At 40.1% G+C, this 6,158-nt stretch overlaps 1 pseudogene; it reads left to right on the top strand.

The window, feature by feature from the left end:
• The first annotated feature begins 458 nt into the window (after positions 1-458).
• LOC127217527 (germ cell-less protein-like 2) lies at positions 459-3,117 on the top strand (annotated as a pseudogene).
• Positions 3,118-6,158: the final 3,041 nt, after the last annotated feature.

Below are 6,158 nucleotides of genomic sequence, written 5' to 3'. Positions count from 1 at the left end.
CATGGAATGAACCGACAAAAGCTTTTCTGTAAAAATAACCTTGGCTATTTGAACGTCATTTTCCATGCATATCACCATGAGATTGCTTTGCTTTGAGAAGACATGACAGAACTTACACTGGATAATAAATCCTAACTCACAGAGTCTGCATGTAAAAGGAAAAAAAAATAATATGTAGTCTATCCTGTCAGGGTTTGGATCTGACACAGCTCACGATGCCAACATTCAAAGACAATCTATGGTAAATTTTGTGGTATTACATTCCTCATTTACTCCACGTGCATATGAACAACATTTTCTGTTTCAAAACAAAAACAAAAACATAACTGGCTTTCAATGAGTATACTCTTTTGCAAAGTGACCTGTCATTTTAAAATATGAGGCTCTACATAGGCATATAATGTTAATATTTAGATTTAGAAAAATAGTTCCATTTTGCTATTAAAGTTCAGCAAGAAATGTCGAAGGCATTTACCTTTTTTGCAGATGTGAGTGAGTTTTACTCATAGAATCAAAAGCAAATAATTAAAAATTGACACTTTTAAAGATTTGCAATTTATTTTGTGTAAATTATCCCATAGGAACTTAATAGGTAAATGCAAATGAATAAAACAAAAACATCATAAACCATGCAAATATATGCACATTAGCAAAATAACTGGAATTATAAGGAACCTTAAGTCAAACAAATATTTTTGAATCTATATAAGAATAGGCAAAGTGCACACAAAAATTAGGGGCATATGCATACAACCACATATGTGAATTTAATACTCGTAATCAAAAATGCCTAATAAAATAAGCAATAAAAGTTTTTACCATTTAATTCGCTAAAATGTTGTTGGTAAATGATTACCTTCAATTCTATTGACTTTTGATTGGTGCGTTTTTTTATTTTGTTTTTCAAGACAGGGTCTCTCTGTATTGCTTTGGGGGTTGTCCTGGAACTTGCTCTGTGGACCAGGCTGGCCTCGATCTCGGAGACTCGCCTGTGCCTGCCTCTGCCTCCCCAGTGCTGGGATGAAAGGTCTGAGTCACCTATGCCCCTTGTGACAGGTGAGTGTTTTATCTTACTCCAGGGGTGAAGAGTTGAAATATGTACAATCTTTAACACCCATCGAGATGGATTTGACTCGGTCGTTATCTTTACAGAAAAAAAAAAAAAAAAAAGAATCAGCTTACAAGAGTGAGGCTACAGGTTCTTGACTTTGAGTGAGGTCAGCTTAAGTGACATATTGTGACCCTTTGGAAACCATGGAAGGAAAGGGGGGCCGGGGCAGAGGAAAGGAGAAGGAGAATGGGGAAAGGAAATGCAGAAACAAGGAAAGAGAGAAGCAAGGAAATCAGTCAGAAGGGAAGGGAGGGGAGGAAGGAGGAAGAAAAGGGAGAAAGGGAGGGAGGAAGGTCACTGTTCATAGTTTTAAAAAGACCTGATGGCAGGGGCGGGGCCACTGGAGCTGTGGGGCCATTATCTACACTGCAGATGCAGTCAGTGAGTAATGACCTCCCTTCTCTGTGACGTTTTACACTGTGCTAGAGAAAGCCAGTGAGCCCAGGTGGTCTGGCACTCTCCAGCAATGGCATGAGAGGGAGGCCTCTGCAAGAGTCTCCTCCAGAAGTTCTAGGAGATTTCATCAAGGGGGATTTGCAGCAGCAGAGTCTGGAGATGTGAGGACTCCAGTTTGACAGAGCCACAGCAACCAGGAGGCAGTGCGGGTCCCATTTTGGCGTCTGGCAGTCGCAAGCGCAAATGGCGCAGTTGGGACTGTTTGGGGCCGAGCTGGAACATTCATGGACCTCAGAACCAGGTAGTAGTAAATCTACAGTATGTTTTCGATTTCATCCAGAGAAAAAAAGGAAGCTCTCATCTATGCATAATTACCAAACTTTATTTTTGGGTGGCGAAGCCAGCGATATTAAAATCCGTGCGCTGGGGAAAATATGGTCCTTGCACAAAACATTCTTATGCCAATCGGGGTACTTTGGAAAGAAAGGCACAGTGACATTGTAGAACTGGAGATCAAGAACGAGGACATAAACGTCAGGTCTTTGGACTTTGTGTTTGGTTGTCTGTACAGGGACGATGACTTGCCAATGAAGCCCCTTCAAGTTCCTCATGTTTTGGCGGCAGCATGCCTGCTTCAGGTAGCTCACGTGATTCAGCAGTGTAATGAGACCATGAAGAAAACCACTAATGTGAAAACTGTGTGTTCATACTATGTAGCAGCAGAAACATATAGATTGAAATCTGTAAAGACACAGTGCTTTGTCTGGCTTCTTTGCAACTTGATGATACACCCAAGTGTTAGACTTTACAAAGACATTGATATAAAGGTCATGTATCTACTTTTTTCATCATCCGACCTACTAGTGTTGCAAAGGGAAATTGATCTATATAACACACTGAAAAAGTGGATATTCCTTTATTTTAATCCTCGCTGGAAAGGTTTCTTGGAACGTCTCTTCACTAGTGCCAACAGCTGGCTTTCCAGGCACATGGAATTCATTGATAGCATCACTTTTCTTGAAAGTGAAGAAGGGCTGGTATTTCAACCAGTGTTTAGACAACTGAGGTTTCAGCATATCATCTGTGACCTGACCTCCACGACTATTCTTGAACAAGATCGCCTCATACCTTTAGAATGGCTGTACCCTGTTTATAAACAACAGTGGCTGACTTTGCTACAGGCACAGCAGCACAGAAAAATTGGGCCAGGAACCATCAATGAAAAGGAACTTGAAGGGTGCAGCATGAGATGTGGTGTAAGGATCGACAGAGTTGGCACATACTCCTGGAAGTGGTCACGTTGCAAGGTTAGCTTTCCTCTACACATCATCTTTACCAACCGTGCTATCATTTTCAAGCAATATCGTCAGCAGTGCGATGGCTCAGGCTGCTTAAAACAGATACGGAATGTAGTGTTCAGAATAAATTTGGTGTATTTTGATCCCAATTGCAAACTAACTTTCAATAGGACAACTGGTCATAAAATGGTTACCTTTGAAGATAACGAGGGAAAGTGTGTAATGGAGTTTGATAGCAACATTTTAAACTTCCCTTTATACATATTCTGCAACTTCCTGTTCATATCATTAACAAACACAGAAAACCTGTGATCTGTTCGATTATTAGACCACAGGAGCAGTTTGAAAACCTTGAATGACTCATTTAATTTGAAGGCTGTGTTTGAATACCATCAAGATGACCGACAACAAGATGAAAAGAAATCTTATGAGTCTGGTACCACCACACATGACTGCTCTCCACCTCCCCTTTATTTCCAGGCATTTCTGAAGAAAAATTAAGTTCCAACAGCATGTTTGTCAAAGCGATTCAAAGGAAGCTGGCCTATTGCTTTTCCTTTAACATCAACAGTCAAGCTTTGAATGGAAATAAGAGACTCTATTGCAAGGATTAACATTTAAATGAACTTGTCAAATAGATTTGACCCTAAGGTTGATGCAAAAAATTAAATATAAAAAAAAGAAAATGAGTAAATAAGTCTCTCCATTGCCGATGCTGTTTTGAACCATAGCTTATGCATAAGCTTGCAAGATGTAAATGGTTGGTCAAAGAAAAATTGAGATTAGTCACTGTTGATGTATGATTTCAAATAACCAAATAGTGTCAGGGTTTTCCATATCGTGTACCACTATAGTTTATTGTTACTTTAGAATGGTTTTTCAGACCAATTTTTGCATGACTTGGATAACTATTACTGCTAATTATTTTTAAGTATATAAGCACATTATATATATTTTCTTATAATTAAATATTATGTGGTACGCTGTATAGACAAATGACTTATATATGCAATGTATTTACAGAGAAGCGTGCATATTTACATACACATACTTATGTTTTATGTAATCCTAAATATGGAAGAATGCAATTTTTGAAATGGATAAACAAGCCAGGAAATGAAAAATATATCTTCATGATTTCAGTTATCTGGCTATCAAGGAACGAGTTATTTCATAGTACCCTGTTCCCTTTCTCACCTTTATTTTATTTTCCTTTCGCTGTGATAAAATACCCTCATGAAAGCAACTTCAGGGGGAAAGTTTATCTCCTCTCATACTTCAAGTGTTCGTCCACCATGGCAGGAGTTTGAAGCAGCTGGCCACAATAACATCTCCAATAGAAAGAGATGCCTGCTGCGAAGTACTCAGCTTTCTCCATGGTCAAGGCGACAAGGCTAGCTAGCGATCACAACCCTACCCCCTACTAACATGACACCCAAACACATCATCTTCACCCATAACCTTTCATCCCTTTGTCCTCACAGGCTCATGACCATCTTATGGTATGGGATTCATTTATTCCATCTTGAAATGCCCCCATGAACAGTTCCAACACTTTCATCCATTCCTTTGAATTATCTGAATTACTTTTCTTTCATTCATGGATATCTGTTGTGTTTAAACTCACTGCCTGCTCCCAACCACTCGGTCTATCTTCTAACATCCCCTACCAACCACACTTGTTTTCATATGTAATCCATTGAGTCTAACTTGTTGTCCATATGCACATGAGTGTATGGCACTCCACTGTACTGCCTGTAGCTAATCAAGCAGGATTGGAGCCTTGGGAACTGCTCCTCCAGCTATGCTGGAATTGTGACTAGATAGATCATATGCCAGACTTGTGTGTTGTGTTTGCAATTATAGCTGTTGGTAATTGACTGCCGTTGCCTGTCATGTCTAAACGACATGGTTTTGTGACAGTCCTCTCTGACTTCTGGGTCTTACAGTGTTTCTGCCACCCTCTTCTGCAGTTGTCCCCTAAATTTGGGAGGAGGAGTTGCAATGTCGTGGAGTGGCCATCCCAAACAGTTTCAAACATGGAAAACTCTGAGGTTTCTTAACTGTGGATACACAAAATAAAAACAGAAGTTCTACAGGGCTAGGGAAGACACTTTCTTAGGCAGTTGCCTTAGAACAAAAAGGAAGGTTTCTCCCTGGACTTTCTCTCTTTAAATGAATTGAGATCACCACAGGATGGAGTCTCCAAGGACTTGTGATTTGCCCCCAGAACCCATTTCCCATGTTCTCAGTGTAGCACAGCTTTCCCTGTGCTGCTGATCATTTTAAGAGTCACAATTGCTTTCTCAGCTCTAGCCTGAGTATTACCCGATTTTTAAAACTTATTTTATTTATGTGCATGGCTGTTTTTCCTGCATGTATGTCTGTGCAGTGCTTGTGTGCTTGGGACCCATGGAAGCCAGAAAACGGCACTGTTTCCCTTGGGACTGATACTACAAATGTTGTGAGCAAGTATGTTTGTGGTGCCAATTTAATCCGGATGCTCTGGGAGGGCAGCCCATACTGTATAACACTGAGCCCTCTCTCTGGCCTATGCTCACCTGTCTTAACATGTCCTCTGCAAAACAAACTAAGTCATTATCTTTAAACTGAGCTTTATCCAGGCTCGTATAATATGGAGAGATTGAAAGCAGATTCTTGCCCAAAATATCCTTATATGTTTTTGTTTGTTTATTTGTTTTGTTTATATTTTTTTTGAATCCCCATGAATCGACCTCTGGTGTCCCCATGCCATGCCTCTCAGTTTTCTTGTCTTTCAAGCTTAAAGCAGAATTGACCAGGAAACTCTCCTTCCAGCATGGGAAATCTTCCCTAGTCCAAAGTACCAAAGCTTTGCACGTTTCAGCTGAGGACCACTAGAGAGGGAGGCCAAGGAATCAATTAGGTTCATCACAGCAACAGCCCCACTTCTTTACCACTTTGCAGCTGAGTTTCCTGTTCTGTTGCTGTTCTAGAATGCCTCTCCAAAGGCAACATGAGCGAGGAAGGGTTTGGTTCTCAATTCAAGGATAGAGTCCACCATGTCCCACAACTCCTATCTGGGTTTCACAGACTTCCAAGGAAATGGGAGTTTGAAGTAGCTAGTCAGATTGCAGCCACAATCAGCACGTGATAAATGCTATGTAAGCTCTCCACTTGCTTCCTCTACTTTCTACAGTCTAGGATTCCCCAGACAGAACACCACACCACCTATAGTGGGTGGGCCCTCTATTTCTTTTGTTTGTTTGTTTGTTTGTTTTGTTTTGTTTTTTTATTGTTTTATTTTTTTTTATTTTATATAACAAATTCCAATTAAGTGAAAACAAACATTTATACACAATATTTGGGAATTT

Source organism: Phodopus roborovskii, unplaced genomic scaffold (assembly GCF_943737965.1).
Source record: "Phodopus roborovskii unplaced genomic scaffold, PHOROB, whole genome shotgun sequence".
Taxonomy (NCBI): Eukaryota; Metazoa; Chordata; class Mammalia; order Rodentia; family Cricetidae; genus Phodopus; species Phodopus roborovskii.
This window is presented reverse-complemented; position numbering and strand designations above follow the sequence as displayed.